The sequence below is a fragment of the Salvelinus namaycush genome, chromosome 5, assembly GCF_016432855.1.
Source record: "Salvelinus namaycush isolate Seneca chromosome 5, SaNama_1.0, whole genome shotgun sequence".
Classification (NCBI taxonomy): domain Eukaryota; kingdom Metazoa; phylum Chordata; class Actinopteri; order Salmoniformes; family Salmonidae; genus Salvelinus; species Salvelinus namaycush.
The window spans coordinates 59737410-59757512 of record NC_052311.1 but is presented as its reverse complement, the minus strand read 5'-3'; the positions used below and the strand labels follow the sequence as shown (position 1 = coordinate 59757512).

The window sequence follows — 20103 nt, the reverse complement described above, 5'->3', positions numbered from 1 at the left end:
AAAACACTCTGAAGTTTCTAAAACTGTTTGAATGATGTCTGTGAGTATAACAGAACTCATATGGCAGGCAAAAACCTGATAAAAAATCCAACCAGGAAGTGGGAAATCTGAGGTTTGTAGTTTTTCAAGTCTTTGCCTATCCAATATACAGTGTAAAATTTGGTCCGATTGCACTTCCTAAGGCTTCCACTAGATGTCAACAGTCTTTTTAGAACCTTGTTTCAGGCTTCTATTGTGAAGGTGGAGCGAATAAGAGCTGTTTGACTAAGAGGTCTGGCAGAATGCCATGAGCTAAGTCATGCGTGCGGGGGTGAGAGTGAGCTGCGTTCCTTTTCATTTCTAAAGACAAAGGAATTGTCCGGTTGGAATATTATTGAAGATTTATGATAAAAACATCCTAAAATCATCCTAAAATTGATTCTATACATCGTTTGACATGTTTCTACGAACTGTAATGGAACTTTTTGACTTTTAGTCTGGACTAAGTGCCTGCGCCTCTTGAATTTGGATTTGTGAACTAAACGCGCGAATAAAAAGGAGGTATTTGGACATAAATGATGGACTTCATCGAACAAAACAAACATTTATTGTGGAACTGGGATTCCTGGGAGTGCATTCCGATGAAGATCATCAAAGGTAAGTGAATATTTATAATGCTATTTCTGACTTATGTTGACTCCACAACATGGCGGGTATCTGTATGGCTTGTTTTGGTCTCTGAGCGCTGTACTCAGATTATTGCATGGTGTGCTTTTTCCGTAAAGCTTTTTTGAAATCTGACACAGTGGTTGCATTAAGGAGAAGTATATCTTTAATTTCATACATAACACTTGTATTTTCATCAACATTTATGATGAGTATTTCTGTAAATTGATGTGGCTCTCTGCAAAATCACTGGATGTTTTGGAAGCAAAACATTACTGACCATAACGCACCAATGTAAACAGATTTTTGGATATAAATATGAACTTTATCGAACAAAACATACATGTATTGTGTAACATGAAGTCCTATGAGTGTCATCTGATGAAGATCATCAAAGGTTAGTGATTAATTGTATCTCTATTTCTGCTTTTTGTAACTCCTCTCTTTGGCTGGAAAAAGGGCTGTGTTTTTCTGTGACTAGTTGCTGACCTAACCTAATCGTTTGGTGTGCTTTCGTCGTAAAGCCTTTTTGAAATCGGACACTATGGTGGGATTAACAACAAGTTTATCTTTAAAATGGTGTATAATACTTGTATGTTTGAGGAATTTTAATTATGGGATTTCTGTTGTTTTGAATTTGGCGCCCTGCAATTTCACTGGCTGTGGTCGAGGTGGGACTTTGTCAGATTGTCAGACTTTGTCAGATTTCAAAAAGGCTTTACGGCGAAAGCATACCATGCGATTATCTGAGGACAGCTCCCCGCTTACAAAAGCATACAAACATTTTACAACCAAGTAAAGGAATTACAAAAGTCAGAAATAGCGATAAAATTAATCACTTACCTTTGAATATCTTCATATGGTTGCAGTCACAAGAGTCCCAGCTACACAATAAATGTTTGTTTTGTTCAATAAAGTCCCTCTTTATATCCCAAAAACTCAGTTTTGTTGGCGCGTTTTGTTCAGTAATCCACTGGCTCAAAGGCGGTCAAAACATGCAGACAAATACATCCTAATAGTACCGGTAAAGTTCGTCGAATCATGTCAAACAATGTTTATAATTAATCGTCAGGTTGTCAATTGTCTAAATAATCGATAATATTTCAACCGGACAATAGCGTATTCAATAGAAAGGGAAAGAAACGAAGGGCGTGCACTCGGTCATGCGCGCAAACCAGCACTGCATGATTCTACAGTCCACTGACAGAAAGGTTTCATTCTTCTTCATTTTTCAGAAAACAAGCCTGAAACAATGTCTAAAGACTGTTGACATCTAGTGGAAGCCATAGGAACTGCAATGTGCGTCCTAACCCATTAGATACTCTATAGGCATTCAATTGAAAACTACCCACATCAAAAAAATCCCACTTCCTGGATGGATTTTCCTCAGGGTTTTTGCTTGGCATATCATTTCTATTAAACTCACAGACATTATTTTAACAGTTTTGGAAACTTTAGAGTGTTTTCTATCCAAATCTACCAATTATATGCATGAGTAACAGGCAGTTTACTTTGGGCACACTTCTCATCCAGATGTCGAAATAAGAAGTTAATCAATAAGAAGTTAATCAAGTTAATCAAACCCCAAGGCTCTCTGCTGTAATCCAGTGCTGGTGGTACCAGACTTTGAGCGAGAGGTTGTGGTTCAGACGGATGCCTCAGAGGTCGGCTTGGGAGCAGTGCTATCCCAAGAGGTAAAAGGGGTGGAACACCCCATCCTGTTTTTAAGCAGGAAGCTGGAACCACGGGAGGCCAACTACTCAGTCATTGAGATAGAAGCGCTGGCAGTAAAGTGGGCTTGAGAAAGCCTGAAATACTTCTTGCTAGGGCGCCACTTCACCCTCATCAGTGACCATGCCCCACTCACCTGGATGCATAGGGCTAGAGAGAAGAACGCTCGGGTGATGCGGTGGTTTTTGTCTCCAACCGTTTCGCTTTGAATTAAAACACAGAGCAAGGTAAGGAAATGTGGATGGGTTATCCCGCATGCACGGATATTTTGCTGCGGTAGCACGACCTAGGGGGTTGGATCTAGGGGGGAGATGTGTGGCTAAGAAGGGGGTCGAGTGATAAATGGCAGATATGTGAGAGCAGAACTAATAAACGGGCTCTGCCCTCTCACTAAAATGGCCACCCCGATCAGAACTACAGATCACAAAATGGACGACCGCCAAAACTACAATTCCCAGAAGCAAGGGAAACGCTCAGAATTTGGGGCCGACCCACAGATAAGGGGTCAAGACAAACCAGGAAGAGAGAGAGGAGGGGCTGGAAGGTTCTGTGAACCATAGAGAAAGAGACGATATATATTGGTTGGATTTACCGTGTATGAGCTGGACTGTTTGGACTTACCTGTTGGCGTTTGGAGCTGGACCTATCGAGAACCCGATTCGTGTACCGAACCCTGCTATCCTTGCGGCCTGTGTGGACCAGGACGGAGAAACAAACACACAGGTACTGTCCTGTTCGAAGGGGGAGTGATTTTCTGGGGTGATTTTGGTGACAGTTTCCCGCTTAATTTGTGACAAATTCTCCTAATCTTGAAGAGGTTTGTCACAATGTCTATAGTATTCTCTTGGGTATGCAATCTGGATTCCACTCAGGTTATGGATGTGTCACTGCAACTGTAAAGGTCCTAAATGATGTCACCATTGCCCTTGATTCTAAGCAATGTTGTGCTGCAATTTTTATTGACTTGGCCAAAGCCTGTGATACGGTAGACCATTCCATTGGTGTTTCTGAGGGGTCTTTGGCCTGATTTGAAACTACCTTTCTCAAAGAGTGCAGTGTATAAAGTCAGAACATCTGCTGTCTCTGCCACTGCCTGTCACCAAGGGAGTACCCCATGGCTCGATCCTAGGCCCTACACTCTTCTCAATTTACATCAACAACATAGCTCAAGCAGCAGGAAGCTCTCTCATCCATTTATATGCAGATGATACAGTCTTATACTCAACTTTCCCCTCCCCGGATTTTGTGTTGAACACTCTACAACAAAGCTTTCTTCGTGTCCAACAAGCTTTCTCTACCCTTAACTTCTCTGCGCTACGGATCCCTTTAAACGGATCATTTTCCTAAACAACCGCTGAATTGCAGGGCGCAAAATATTACTAACAATATTTAGAATCATGCAATCACAAGTGAAATATACCAAAACACAGCTTAGCTTGTTGTTAATCCACCTATCGTGTCAGATATTGAAAATATGCTTTGCAGCGAAAGCAATCCAAGCTTTTGTGAGTGTATCAATCAATGCTACAACAGCTAGCCCCAAATTAGCATGGTCACGAAAGTCATAAAAGCAATAAAATTATTCGCTTACCTTTGATAATCTTCAGATGTTTGCACTCACGAGACTCCCAGTTACACAACAAATGTTATTTTTGTTTGATAAATATTCCTTTTATAACAAAAAAACGCCATTTGGGTTGCGCGTTATGTTCAGAAAACTACAGCCTCGTTCCGGTCCTGAAAGGCAGAAGAAAATTCCCAAACGTATCAGATTGAAAAATATTACTAAAAATATTTATAATCATGCAATCACAAGTGAAATATACCAAAACACAGCTTAGCTTGTTGTTAATCCACCTATTGTGTCAGATTTTGAAAATATGCTTTGCAGCTAAAGCAATCCAAGCTTTTGTGAGTGTATCAATCAATGCTACAACAGCTAGCCCCAAATTAGCATGGTCACAAAAGTCAGACAAAAAGCAATAAAATTAATCGCTTACCTTTGATAATCTTTGGATGTTTGCACTCACGAGACTCCCAGTTACACAACAAATGTTCTTTTTGTTCGATAAATATTACTTTTATAACAAAAAAACGCCATTTGGGTTGCGCGTTATGTTCAGAAAACCAAAGCCTCGTTCCGTTCGACGAAAATTCCAAAAAGTATCCGTAATGTTCGTAGAAACATGTCAAATGTTTTTTATAATCAATCCTCAGGTTGTTTTTAACAAACATAATCGCTAATATTTCAACCGGACCGTAACCTATTCAATAAAAGAGAGAAAGAAAATGGAGAGCTTCCCCTCTCGCGCGCAGGAACTAATCAGAGGACACCTGACTAGTTTTGAAAAATCAAAGCCTGAAACTATGTCTAAAGCCTGGTCACAGCCTGAGGAAGCCATTGGAAAAGGAATCTGGTTGATACCCCTTTAAATGGAAGAAAGACGGGCCAGGAAACACAGATAAAAAATAAAAATAAATCACTTCCGGGTTAGATTTCCTCAGGTTTTCGCCTGCAGAATCAGTTTTGTTATACTCACAGACAATATTTTGACAGTTTTGGAAACTTTGGAGTGTTTTCTATCCTAATCTGTAAATTATATGCTATTCTACGATCTGGACCTGAGAAATAGTCCGTTTACCTTGGGAACGTTATTAAAAAATAAAAAATAAAAGCGTCAAGAGGTTAACCCTGTTCTGAACACCTCCAAAACAAAGCTCATGTGGTTTGGTAAGAAGAATGCCCCTCTCCCCACCGGTGAGATTACTACCTCTGAGGGTTTAGAGCTTGAGGTAGTCACCTCACACAAGTACTTGGTAGTATGGCTAGACGGTACACTGTCCTTCTCTCAGCACATATCAAAGCTGCAGGCTAAGGTTAAATCTAGACTTGGTTTCCTCTATCGTAATCGCGCCTCTTTCACCCCAGCTGCCAAACTAACCCCGATTCAGATGACCACCCTACCCATGCTAGATTACGGAGATGTAATTTATAGATTGGCAGGTAAGGGTGCTCTCGAGCGGCTAGATGTTCTTTACCATTCGGCCATCAGATTTGCCACCAATGCTCCTTATAGGACACATCACTGCACTCTATACTACTCTGTAACCTGGTTATCTCTGTATACCCGTCGCAAGACATACTGGTTGATGCTTATTTATAAAACCCTTTTAGGGAGGAGTGAGGCCTATCTGAGATACCTACTGCAGCCCTCATCCTCCACATACAACACCCGTTGGTCGCTCCTCTTTTCAGTTCACTGCAGCTAGCGACTGGAACGAGCTGCAATAAACACTCAAACTGGACTGTTTTATTCAAAGACTCAATCATGGACACTCTTACTGACAGTTGTGGCTGCTTCACGTGATGTATTGTTGTCTCTACCTTCTTGCCCTTTGTGCTGTTGTCTGTGCCCAATAATGTTTGTACCATGTTTTGTGCTGCTACCATGTTGTGCTGCTGCCATGTTGTGTTTCTACCATGCTGCATTTTCATGTGTTGCTGCCATGCTATGTTGTTGTCTTAGGTCTCTCTTTATGTTGTGTTGTGGTGTCTCATCGTGATGTGTTTGTTGTCCTATATTTTTATTTTTAATCCCAACCCCCGTCCCCGCAGTAGGCCTTTTGTAAATGAAAATGTTCTTAAGGGCATTTCCTGAAGATTAGAATAATTTAGTAGCATCTCTATGTTTCTCACCCTCTCAATGATGTAGGTAGGAGAACACACCATGCCCACAATTCAATACACTGAATCCATTTTATACATTTTTATGCCTTTCAAATCATATGAAGGATTTGTTAAAAAAAATGTTTTGTGAAACAAGCTATTTTTTATTTATTCAGATTTGATCATGTATACAGAGCTACAATCAAAACCTAATAAAATGAATTGTCTGTATTTTGATTTGTATGCCTGTTACTGCAATGTTCTTATAGAGAGGGTCAAGAAATCTAAAGCTACAGTATTTTGACAAAATCAGTATTGTGTAATAGTTTAACCCTATGGAAAAAAAACAGATTTTGAACATCTCCATAAATGAAAGAGCAACCCCAAGCAGAGAAACTGAAAGTCCCACACTCGTATTTGTAACGATAGTCTATGTCGTCCTCCTCATCGGACGAGGAGAGGCGAGAAGGATCGGACCAATATGCAGAGTGGTTAGTTTCCATGGTAATTTAATAACACGAAAACAATATGCGATACAAAATAACAAAATGAAACTACCGTGACAGTCCCGTGTGGCGAAACACTAACAAGGAACAAACACCCACAAAACACACGTGAAACCCCGGCTGCCTAAGTATGATTCTCAATCAGGGACAACGATTGACAGCTGCCTCTGATTGAGAATCATACCAGGCCGAACACACAAAACCCCAACATAGAAAACAACACATAGACTACCCACCCAACTCACGCCCTGACCATACTAAATAAATACAAAACAAGGGAAAACAGGTCAGGAACGTGACAGAACCCCCCCCTCAAGGTGCGAACTCCGGGCGTCTGTCCGCGGTGGCGGCTCTGGCGCGGGACGTGGACCCCACTTTAACAATGTTTTTGTCCGCCTCCTTAATCGCCCCCGTGGCCTCCTAACAACCACCCTCCATATCAACCCCACTGAACCAAGGGGCAGCACCGGACTGAGGGGCAGCACCGGACTGAGGGGCAGCACCGGACTGAGGGGCAGCACCGGACTGAAGGGCAGCACCGGACTGAAGGGCAGCTCATGACTGGCAGACGGCTCTGGCAGATCCTGGCTGGCTGGCGGCTCTGGCTGGTTATGGCTGGCTGACGGCTCTGGCTGGTCATGGCTGGCGGACGGCTCTGGCCGCTCCTGTCCGGCGGACGGCTCTGGCCGCTCCTGTCCGGCGGACGGCTCTGGCCGCTCCTGTCCGGCGGGCGGCTCTGGCGGCTCGGGACAGACGGGCGGCTCTGACGGCTCGGGACAGACGGGCGGCTCTGACGGCTCGGGACAGACGGGCGGCTCTGACGGCTCGGGACAGACGGGCGGCTCTGACGGCTCGGGACAGGCGGGCGGCTCTGACGGCTCGGGACAGGCGGGCGGCTCTGACGGCTCGGGACAGGCGGGCGGCTCTGACGGCTCGGGACAGGCGGGCGGCTCTGACGGCTCGGGACAGGCGGGCGGCTCTGACGGCTCGGGACAGGCGGGCGGCTCTGACGGCTCGGGACAGGCGGGCGGCTCTGACGGCTCGGGACAGGCGGGCGGCTCTGACGGCTCGGGGCAGGCGGGCGGCTCTGACGGCTCGGGGCAGGCGGGCGGCTCTGACGGCTCGGGGCAGGCGGGCGGCTCTGACGGCTCGGGGCAGGCGGGCGGCTCTGACGGCTCGGGGCAGGCGGGCGGCTCTGACGGCTCGGGGCAGGCGGGCGGCTCTGACGGCTCGGGGCAGGCGGGCGGCTCTGACGGCTCGGGGCAGGCGGGCGGCTCTGACGGCTCGGGGCAGGCGGGCGGCTCTGACGGCTCGGGGCAGGCGGGCGGCTCTGACGGCGCTGGGCAGGCGGGCGGCTCTGACGGCGCTGGGCAGGCGGGCGGCTCTGACGGCGCTGGGCAGGCGGGCGGCTCAGACGGCGCTGGGCAGGCGGGCGGCTCAGACGGCGCTGGGCAGGCGGGCGGCTCAGACGGCGCTGGGCAGGCGGGCGGCTCAGACGGCGCTGGGCAGGCGGGCGGCTCAGACGGCGCTGGGCAGGCGGGCGGCTCAGACGGCGCTGGGCAGGCGGGCGGCTCAGACGGCGCTGGGCAGGCGGGCGGCTCAGACGGCGCTGGGCAGGCGGGCGGCTCAGACGGCGCTGGGCAGGCGGGCGGCTCAGACGGCGCTGGGCAGGCGGGCGGCTCAGACGGCGCTGGGCAGGCGGGCGGCTCAGACGGCGCTGGGCAGGCGGGCGGCTCAGACTCTGGCTGCGCTGGAGAGGAGGAAGGCTCTGGCAGCGCTGGACAGGTGGGAGCAACTGGAGAGAGAACCCGGAGAGACAGCCTGGTGCGGGGGGCTGCCACCGGAGGACTGGTACGTGGAGGTGGCACCGGATATACCGGACCGTGAAGGAGTACAACAGCTCTTGAGCACCGAGCCTGCCCAACCTTACCCGGTTGAATGTTCCCCGTAGCCCTGCCAGTGCGGCGAGGTGGAATAGCCCGCACTGTACTATGCTGGCGAACCGGGGACACCATTTGTAAGGCTGGTGCCATGTACGCCAGCCCGAGGAGACGCACTGGAGACCAGATGCGTTGGGCCGGCTTCATGACACCCGGCTCGATGCCCAGCCTAGCCCTACCAGTGCGGCGAGGTGGAATAGCCCGCACTGGGCTAAGCACGCGTACTGGGAACACCGTGCGCTCCACCGCATAACACGGTGTCTGACCAGTACGACGCCCTCTCACTCCACGGTAAGCACGGGGAGTTGGCTCAGGTCTCCTACCCGGCTTTGCCACACTCCGCGTGTGCCCCCCCCCAAGAAATTTTTGGGTCTGACTCTCGGGCTCCCAACCGCGTCGCCGCGCTGCCTCCTCATACCAGCGCCTCTCTGCCTTCGCTGCCTCCAACTCCGCCTTAGGACGGCGATATTCCCCTGGCTGAGCCCAGGGTCCCTTGCCGTCCAGAATCTCCTCCCACGTCCATGAGTCCTGGGTTTTTCTCCGCTGCTGCTCTTTCCCACTCTGCTTGGTCCTTTGGTGGTGGGTGTTTCTGTAACGATAGTCTATGTCGTCCTCCTCATCGGACGAGGAGAGGCGAGAAGGATCGGACCAATATGCAGAGTGGTTAGTTTCCATGGTAATTTAATAACACGAAAACAATATGCGATACAAAATAACAAAATGAAACTACCGTGACAGTCCCGTGTGGCGAAACAGTAACAAGGAACAAACACCCACAAAACACACGTGAAACCCCGGCTGCCTAAGTATGATTCTCAATCAGGGACAACGATTGACAGCTGCCTCTGATTGAGAATCATACCAGGCCGAACACACAAAACCCCAACATAGAAAACACATAGACAACCCACCCAACTCACGCCCTGACCATACTAAATAAATACAAAACAAGGGAAAACAGGTCAGGAACGTGACAGTATTCTATCCTCAGATTACCCTCAAGACACAATTTCAACAGACAGCTGGGGAAGGGTGAAACAAGCTATTGTTAAATACTGGTTATTTTATTGTGCATATTTAACATTTAGTAAAAACTCACCCAAGCCACAGATAATAAACAAACGCCTTGTAAAAGCCATAACACGAAGCCACAGCCCAAATAAGAATGTACCATATTCTTATGCCATAAGAACCATAAAGCTACACGAAGCTATCAAATACAAGCAGTCACCTGTTATGCTAAATTGGGTTAAAATGTTTATTTCACTGGAACATTTTAGAGACTGAGTACCATGGCTCTGAACCAGCTGACTTCCACATGCTTCCTGTTGTGTTCACATGTTACCATAGACTGAATCATCTACACCCTCACACTCGAATGGGTCGCCATCCTCTTCAGCCTACAGGAAACCAGATCAGAGATATCATCAACAACACCTCTATTGTTTTTTTATATACTTTTATTTAGAGCAACATTTTCTCAGATCTCTACAGCAGCTGTAAATGTATGCAGTAGGCCTACAGTACATACCTCTATGTTGCCATATAGGTGATTGTTGGTGTAGTAGTTTGTGTTGATTTCACTGCTGGTGTCTTTCTGCTCTTTCCTGTGGATAGAGTTAGGGCCACTCTCAAATGCATTCTCTTCATTTGATAAGACACTACAAGAGTGAATGTAGGCTAATGGGCTTTAACAACTCATCAGGATGTATACATTATGATCACAGATAGAACAGACTGTAGAAAAATACCTTAATGGTCAGGGATCTGAGGAAGCACAGTTGGCTGTATCCATGTACTGCATACTGGTTACTGGCTGGTCACTCCGACTCCTCCCACTGATGAGAAAAATAATGCCAATTTATACAAACAGAACAAAACAGCTAAAAACAAATACAAATCTGCGTAGCTCCCTCCAAAAAGAAATAAAAGAGTAACTTACCCCTTTTTGTTCAATAGGAGAGCTGACATGGGAACTAGTATTACTACCACCACTAATGCAGCAATACCAATTGAAACGTATAGCATCAACATCTTATCTGTCCAAAAACAAATAAATATGATATATTAATGTACAAATAACATCCTTTATAATATCCTTTAATATAGTATGTAATACTTTATTTATGATACACTTCCCCAACTGTTTCCCTTACCATTTGTGGACACAGTGAAGGACAAGGTGGCATTGCCCTGTGTGTTGCTGGCATGGCAGTGGACGGTCTCTGAGAAGCCTAGTGCCCTCTGTAGGGTCACCATGGTAACTGACCCATGCCTCTCATGTCTGGTACTGGGCAGGGTGGGCAGGGGTTCGGCTGGAAGAGACCACTCCACGGTGCCGGGGGGCTCCAAATTCACAATGCACAGACAGGTTACCATGGAGATGTCTGAAGTGCAGGCAGAGCCCACTTTGATCTCAGGGGGGTCTGGGATGAGAATGATGAATAGTTTGGTTTTAACTGAACATGTAGTGCTACATCCTGAAGAGAACGTTCTTAATATTTTATACACAGACATGACATGCTCCTTATGTCAGGATTTGGCCAGGATTGTTCCGGTTTTGGCCACTAGATGCCCCCATTGTGCTTTTTTGACCCTTTTGTTTTCCCTTGTTTCCAGTTATTATTTGCACCTGTGCCTCGTTTCCCTTGAATGTATTTAAACCCTTAGTTTTCCTCAGTTCTTTGCTCTGTGTTTGAATGTTAGCACCCAGCCCTAGCGATGCTGTGAACATTTGCTGCGCCAGTAGGACTCTCTTGTGGTACTCTGTTTTTGTTCTCATTTATTTTTGATTATCTTTTGAGGCTTTTTCCTGCTGTACCTACCACCTTGTGGGTTTACCTTTTGACTTGGAGGATTACCTTTTTCTCTTGGTATTACTTTTGACGTTGTGGATTTAGATTTTTGCCTGAAGAACTTTCCTTTTTACTTTATTAAAACACCGTCTCAAGTACTGCTGTGTCTGCCTCATCTTCTGGGTTCTGCCGACTATTAGTGGCTCAGTTTGCTAAGTTCTCACACCGGAGACCCGAGTTCGTAACCGGGTCCTGACACCTTATTAACAGAATGGCGGCATCTACTTACACTCTACATTGAGCTTCAGTGGGCTGGATTGACCTTGTCCCTCTGTGTTGATGGCAGTGCAGTAGAGGGCTTCAGTGAGTCTGGTCACATTCTCCAGTGTGAGTGTGGGTCCAGTGGTGGACAGACGCCCTCTGCTGTTGTGCCAGCGGTAGCTGTGTGCAGCAGGGTTACTGTCACTGGAGCATCTCAGTTCTACAGAGTCTCCCTCCTTCACACTGGACACTCCCTTAACCTTCACATCCACTGGGGCATCTATGAATAACATCATTAGTAAGAATGATATTACTATGTAATAAACATCTTAGGAGAAATTCAGTGGATCAATTACATGCTTTCAATTTATTTAGATTTCAAAAGGGAAGTTTGCTACATCCAGACTTTGGACAAAGTTAATGTTTTCTTTTTCGAATAAGTTTTGTTTCTAGTTTCACTTTTGTCATATGCACAGATCTATTCAGTTTTCACAGAAGTGAAAGTGTAATTTACCAAACAATGTTAACACACAGATGTGGTCCACTTACATTTGACATTGAGAGTTTTCAACGTTTTCGTTGTCTTCCCCCCCCTGTATGCTGCTGTGCAGACCAGAGACTGGTTGTGATCAGTACTGCTGGGGTTAAAGGTCAGGGATGACGTCACTTCCCACTGGCCCTTGGTCAGCTGCTGTGATTGGACACTGGATATTCCGGAGTGGCTCCAGGTGATGCGAGGGGAATCAGATGGGCAGGAGTGAGACACAGAGCAGGAGGCAGATACCTCCTCCCCCACCTTCACCTCCTCCATCACTGACAGAGAGGGGGGGCCTGGAGAGCCTGAAATCAGCAAAGACAGAACAGTTATTGCAGTTCTTTTGAGGTGTGCATCCACGAGTTCTTGGTTCTTTCCTTTCAGCACTATAATTTAAATCAACAAGAAGCTACAGCTATCATTAGGGTAAATAATGGGATACTATAATACAACAATTGAAATTCTCCTTGTCAATTCTTCCCTTGGGAACTTACTGCACACTACAATGGAGACTGTGTCCTCTGTATGAATACTTGTTATAGTCTTTGATTTCAATCCTGAAAGTAAAGGGTCCTTTGTCACTGCAATGGAGAGGGTTGATTCTGAGAGAGCAGTTCTTCTGCAGGAGGTCTCCCACCAGCTCTGTACGACCCTTGTAGTCTTGAATGATTTTGGAGCTGTCTTTGTGGTATATAACCTCATTTTTGTCTTTGAGCCAGATGCCAGTGAATTCAGTGGGCTTCTTCTCTGGATCCGGGGATTTGAATGAGCAAGGAATCACAATGGGTGAGCCCTGTAGGCCAGAGACTGAGCTGGGCACCTCAGCAGTCCATGACGAGGCATCAACTCCCATCCCTCAAATAGCAGTGGGAAACATTTTAGTAAGAGGTGTTGGACAGTTAGACATGCAACTGACCACACTGGTTAGTTTGAACAAATTCAAAAAAATATATAATAATTGACTATATACAGTATGCAAGCCATACCTCCAAGCCAAAAGCAGTGAGTAAGAAAATCCCACAGCAGTTGTTCAATTCCCATCCCTTCCTTTCAGTGCTGGACCTGCAGGAAAAAGGGAGAAGTTACTCTCCATATAATATTTAATGTTACATATGAGACTTTCAATGTCCAATATCTTGCTTACTATTATCTATCTTGCTGTAGACTTATAACCACCCTTCTTCAGAGACTAAGGGCACTGACATATAAAGGAAATATTACCATCCTGCTCACACTATCCATTTCACATCTAAAGTGATTTCTTTATTTTTGGGCTTCACTTATTTTGTCTCTGACTGAAGTTAGCTCTTCCCTTGAGGGTTAACCCCCTAAAATGTAATGTCTTCGACAAGATTTTTTCACATTGCCAAACTCAAAGGTTTTCAGAAGCTAAAGGTGAAATCTCTTGAAATTAGCATAAAATCTTATGACTGTTTCTGTACCTTTCCCCATGTTAACTTTAGTCAGGACTATTACACTCAGTACCACTAAAACCACATGATTAAATCAAGCTTTTTGTCATATCAATTGCAATTCACAATTTTCTTCAAACAATGTACTTGTGATCAAATCTTTCACATCCTGTGGTGTATCATGATCTGTGCCGTAATTCGACTACACATTTCACTAATCTGACGCTTGGCATTGATAAAGGTCATTAGCCACTCGCAATTCTAAATACAATAACCATGGCCGTAGCTACATACACGTAAGAGGACACAGAAGTCCGGACCTCTGTAATTGTTTCAGTCGGGTCTCAACTTACTGTTGAAAGTTAGAATAGTAGAATACGAAAGGTGCATTTTTTTTATTGGTTGTTCATCAGCAGTTTTCTTCTTGTTATATGTCACTCACTGACAGTCACTCAATTAGCCCATGTCAGTATTTTTCAAAAGATTGGTTAATTAGTCTAGCCAGCTATCTAAACTTGTTGTAATAATGGCTGAATTACCGACCGGGTACACAGGGGCTATGTCCTCCAGGGAGCCCACATTGTTAGTTACTCTCACCCAGATTTCATAGGTAATGGCAAAATGTGTAGAATTGCAGGAAATTAGCTGTACAACTCCATCACAACAGATTCCTAACAGATCCCTTTGTACGTATTAAATTATAGTTTTTAATCCCGGTGCTAAATTAATGTGAGTTAATGTGTAGCGTCTAATTGTATAGCTAATTGGCTATGTGTTTGTAGATCAACTGAGGTGAATGAACCTACAGCAATCAAGGTGATAATGGCTGGGGTCTTTTTATTTGTTGGTACTTTTTTTGCTTTCAGCACAACATTTTTACTGTATTGTGAGGAGCTAGAACATGAGCATTTCGCTGCACCCACTATAACATCTGCTAAACTGTGTACGTGACCAATAATCTTTGTGTCACGCCCTGACCTTAGTTATCTATGTTTTCTTTATTATTTTGGTTAGGTCAGGGTGTGACGAGGGTGGGTATGCTTGTTTTGTATTGTCTAGGGTTTTTGTATGTCTAGGGGTTTTGGTAAGTCTCGGTATGTGTATGTCTATGGTGGCCTGAATTGGTTCCCAATCAGAGGCAGCTGTTTATCGTTGTCTCTGATTGGGGATCATATTTAGGTTGCCATTTTCCCTTTTGGTTTTGTGGGTTCTTGATCTATGTTTAGTTGCCTGTATGCACTATCCATATTAGCTTCACGGTTCATTTTGTTATTTTGTTCGTTTTGTTCAGTGTTCGTTCTTTTAATAAAGAAGAATGTACGCTTACCACCCTGCGCCTTGGTCTCCTCCTTACGACGGTGTAACGACTTTCCTCTTCTTCTGACGAGGAGTAAGAGATATCGGACCAATATGCAGCGTGGTAAGTGTCCATTTTAATATGCAAAACTGAACACTACAAAAATAACAACGTGAATGAACAAATGAAAATCGAAACAGTCCCGTATGGTACAGACACAGGAAACAACCACCCACAAAACACAATAGACAACAGGCTACCTAAATATGGCTCCCAATCAGAGACAACGACTAACACCTGCATCTGATTGAGAACCATACTAGGCCAAACACATAGAAATAGAACAACAGAACAAAACATAGAAAAAACAACATAGAATGCCCACCCCAACTCATACCCTGACCAAACTAAAATAAAGACATAAAAAAGGAACTAAGGTCAGAACGTGACAGACGGCCGTGACACTTTGATTGATTTAACCCCCTAAAGTGTAATGTCTTATAAAATATCGATTTTGACTTTTTATCCCACATTGCCAAACGCAGACTTTCAGAAGCTAAGTGTGAATTCTCTTGAAATTAGTTTTAAATCTTTTAAAAATGTATCTTGTACCATTCCACCCTCTCACTTTAGTCATTACTCACACTCAGTTAGTACGACTAACAGCACATGATTAAATCAAACTGTTTGTCATATGCATTGCAATTCACAATTTCATTCAAACAATGTACTTGTGATAAAGTCTTTCACAGTCTGTATCATGATCTGTGCTGTGACCATAGAATTGGGAATAGAATACTAGAATGGACATGAAAGGTCTTATAAAAGGTCAGCCATTTTGGTCAGGGAGTTGGTCAACCATGGTCAGCCAGTGTGCTGTGATAACTATTCCACTTACACTAGCCAGCCAGTTTAAGTGGAATGGTTCCATTTTTTATTTTTTATTAACTGTCAATATGCCAACATACTGGCTGACATCAGTTGATGATAGGACTTAGACAAGTGGTAAATGCAACAAGTACTGACATTATGTCAAATAATAAGACACAGCTTTCTAAGAAAACAAACATTGAGACATTGGTCTATTTACATATATTTAAGAGGCTATTTATACAGAATAGGTGTATATAACCTATATATACACTGTCATTTATAATGATATGACAATATTGAAGGTTAACAATAATTCTGTTACACAATTTCTTATATATCACATGCCTTCTTCTATTTTCCTGCAAAAGTAAAAGCAGGAAATGCATCACCTATGCCTCTACTGCCATTCATTCCAATTAGACTGGTTTGGATTTCTCCCTGACCACAATTGCTTCCATTTTCATACATTCTGGAACTGTGAGGGTTTATGACATAGCCCCTCTAGTAATTTAATAGAATCTCTATGGCTGTGACTAGGTAGAAATATTTCACTAATCTATCTTTTAATATTGGTAAAGATCATTAGTAAAACTAAGTGCATGCGCTTCAACCGAATGCTGCCCGCACCCACCCGCCCGACTAGCATCACTACTCTGGACGGTTCTGACTTAGAATATGTGGACAACTACAAATACCTATATGTCTGGTTAGACTGCAAACTCTCCTTTCAGACTCACATTAAGCATCTCCAATCCCAAAATTAAATCTAGAATCAGCTTCCTATATCGCAACAAAGCCTCCTTCACTCATGCTGCCAAACATACCCTCGTAAAACTGACTATACTACCAATCCTCGACTTCGGCGATGTCATTTACAAAATAGCCTCCAACACTCTACTCAGCAAACTGGATGTAGTCTATCACAGTGCCATCCGTTTTGTCACCAAGGCCCCATATACTACCCACCACTGCGACCTGTACGCTCTCGTTGGCTGGCCCTCACTACATATCCGTTGCCAAACCCACTGGCTCCAGGTCATCTATAAGTCTATGCTAGGTAAAGCCCCGCCTTATCTCAGCTCACTGGTCACCATAACAACACCCACCTGTTGCACGCGCTCCAGCAGGTATATTTCACTGGTCATCCCCAAAGCCAACACTTCCTTTGGCCGCCTTTTCTTCCAGTTCTCTGCTGCCAATGACTGGAACGAATAGCAAAAATCACTGAAACTGGAGTCTCATATTTCCCTCTAACTTTAAGCATCAGCTGTCAGAGCAGCTTACCGATCACTGTACCTGTACACAACCAATCTTTAAATAGCACACCTAACTACCTCATCCCCATATTGTTACTTATCCTATTGCTATTTTGCACCCCAGTATCTCTACTTGCACATCGTCATCTGCACATCTATCACTCCAGTGTTAATGCTAAATTGTAATTATTTTGCCTCTATGGCCTTTTAATTGCCTTACCTCCCTACTCTTCTACATTTGCACACACTGTACATATATTTTTCTATTGTCTTATTGACTGTAGGTTTGTTTATGTGTAACTTTGTGTTGTTGTTTTTTTTGTCGCACTGCTTTGCTTTATCTTGGCCAGGTCGCAGTTGTAAATAAGAACTTGTTCTCAACTGGCCTACCTGGTTAAATAAAGGTGAAATAAAAATAAATAAAATAAAAATTAGTCATGCCCAATTCTAAACAGTTCCAAGCAACAAAAAAAACTGCATACAGTATATCCTAAACTAACACAATTATTAAAATAGTCTTTACCTTATAACAATGTCCGGTCTTCAAGTAGATGTGTGTATGGTGAGAAAGTGTTGTTTGTCATGTAGGGCTTTTCGAATCAAGTTGAGCAGTGACTCAATCAGGAAGTAACAAGAGGTCTAATTGTAGGACCGCATACATAGATAACGGTTATTGCGCCTGAATGCATCGACTAAAACATGCCCATTAACATGATAAAGTGTCAAATGTTACAGTGAGTAATTAAAAGATTACAAGCAAAGAACATGCTGAACACAAATGCTGAAGCAGTTTTATTGTATTCCTGAGTGTAGCTGACCCTTCGATGCTATCAACATCAAAACCCCTATGGGTGACCTATTTTCATCTTTCAGTGGCTATGTGTTGCATGTAGTAGCCTTCACAGGAGTGTGTCTTCATTATTCTATGTATTCTTGGGGAGTGAGAGAGTACAATCTATGGCGAGAACAGTAGATAATCAAACTAAAGGCCCTGTGTAGGTCTACTCTTTTCACACCAATCCTGGCTCCCTCTCATGTTCTGTCTATGTAACATATCTGTTACGTCCGTCGTCAATTGAATGAGACCAAAGCGAATGAGACCAAAGTGTTCATCGTACTTTATTAAATGAACACCAAAAATATAAACGAACGTAAAGCTCTGTAGCGCTAAACAGCAACTATACAAAGACAAGATCCCACAAACTAGGGTGAAAAACAGGTTGCCTAAGTATGATTCCCAATCAGAGACAACAATAGACAGCTGCCTCTGATTGGGAACCATACCCGGCCAACAAAGAAATAGAAAACTAGAATGCCCACCCAAATCACACCCTGACCTAACCAAATAGAGAAATAAAAAGGCTCTCTAAGGTCAGGGATTGAAATATATACTCTGAGTACAAACAGTCTAAACCATCTACCATATAAACGATACACAAGGGGAACATTGCACTCAAATCGTTATTTTGGTATTTTACAATACATTCTGGAACGTTGAGAGTTTCCTCCAGCAACGGTTCCCAGTCCGGAGCCTCCAGCGACGGTTCCCAGTCCGGAGCCTCCAGCGATGGTTCCCAGTCCGGAGCCTCCAGTGGCGGTCTGCAGTCCGGAGTCTCCAGCGGCGGTCTGCAGTCCGGTGCCTCCAGCGGCGGTCAGCAGTCCGTAGCCTCCGGCGATGATCCGCGGTCCGGTTCCTCCGACAACGATTCGCGGTCCGGAGTCTCCGGCAACGATCCACGGTCCGGTTCCACGGAAGCGGAGGGATCAGCGTGCGGAGCGGGGGCTACGTCCCGAACCGGAGCCGCCACCGAGGATAGATGCCCACCCGAACCCTCCCCTATAGAGTCAGGTTTTGCGGCCGGAGTCCGCACCTTTCGGGGAAGGTACTGTCACACCCTGACCTTAGAGAGCCTTTTTATTTCTCTATTTGGTTAGGTCAGGGTGTGTTTTGGGTGGGTATTCTATGTTTTCTGTTTCTTTGTTTTTCGCCGAGTGTGGTTCCCAATCAGAGGCAGCTGTCTATCTAGCTATCCTTTTTCCCACCATTAGGTTGTGTTTCTGTTTAGTGTTTCTGCCTGACAGAACTGTGCACTTTCGTTTTCACCTTTGTTATTTTGTTTGAGTGTTTTTGAAATAAAAGGAATCATGAACACTTACCACGCTGCGCCTTGGTCTACTCTTCATACCACCAACGAGAGCCGTAACAATATAACTTTATAGGGGATCACTTTGGGATAGATTCTCTAGATGGGCTTTTACTGCAACACCATTTATTGTGATCCAAATCTACAACAACATCGTCCTGATAATCTTTGATGTAAATCTAGAGCAGACCAGACAGAACTGGTGCTGCATTAAGTTTGTTCACATTTTAGTCCTCTACTTCTCTTGCTCATCAATACTCAATCCATTTCACATAAACATATGATGTAATACCTTCTATGAACCAACAGGATGAGAAGTGATGATTTACAGAGGCCACCACGACCTGAGAAGAGTTTCAACTAGATAACACAGCCACAAAGTCAAGGGACTTTTTTTATTTTTTTATTCTTAATTTAATTTAAGGTTAGAGTTAGGTTTAAACCATATTTTAAGAAGATAATTTGTAGATATAGGCAGGGTTTATGACTTTGTGGCTGTGTTAACTAGTGAAGACCCCTGAGAAGAAGTAGACATTGGTGACTAATAATTACTTCTACTTGACCTTTAAAAAATGTTGTACTTGATTTATGATGTTGATTTATGATAACAGTAGATGTTTGTTTTTCCCCAAATAGCAGATCAATGTGGAGCAGAGTGTATGAAAAATAACTCAGTAGTAGATTGGGAGATTCAGGAACAAACATTACACACTATATAAAAATGCAATGAAACACATAGATTTTTTCATTTGATCACTGTTGTTGAACATTTACACATGTTCATATTCAATCTGATCTGGAGACGATTTTCAAGGTACTTTACTTCACAATCGTTGTATTCTCCATCTCATGTACATACAGTATATCTCAATATGGCCTGTTTTGACAAATGACACTATACTGTATCTCTCTGTACATTCAAGGGGACCACAGAAGCACTGTGCTGACCTGAGTATCAGTTACACATAAGTAGATTGCAGTTGAAAGGAGCAACACAAAAACAATAATATACTGTATATACACTTCCCAATAATTATACCT

At 44.1% G+C, this 20103-nt stretch overlaps 1 long non-coding RNA gene across 1 annotated transcript; it reads right to left on the bottom strand.

The window, feature by feature from the left end:
- Positions 1-9840: 9840 nt before the first annotated feature.
- Positions 9841-10328, bottom strand: LOC120048583. Its single transcript, XR_005477018.1, has 3 exons — positions 10241-10328; positions 10021-10096; positions 9841-9889 (listed from the first exon to the last, which is right to left on the bottom strand). It is a non-coding gene; the product is annotated as an uncharacterized LOC120048583 (long non-coding RNA).
- Between the last annotated feature and the right edge of the window lie 9775 nt (positions 10329-20103).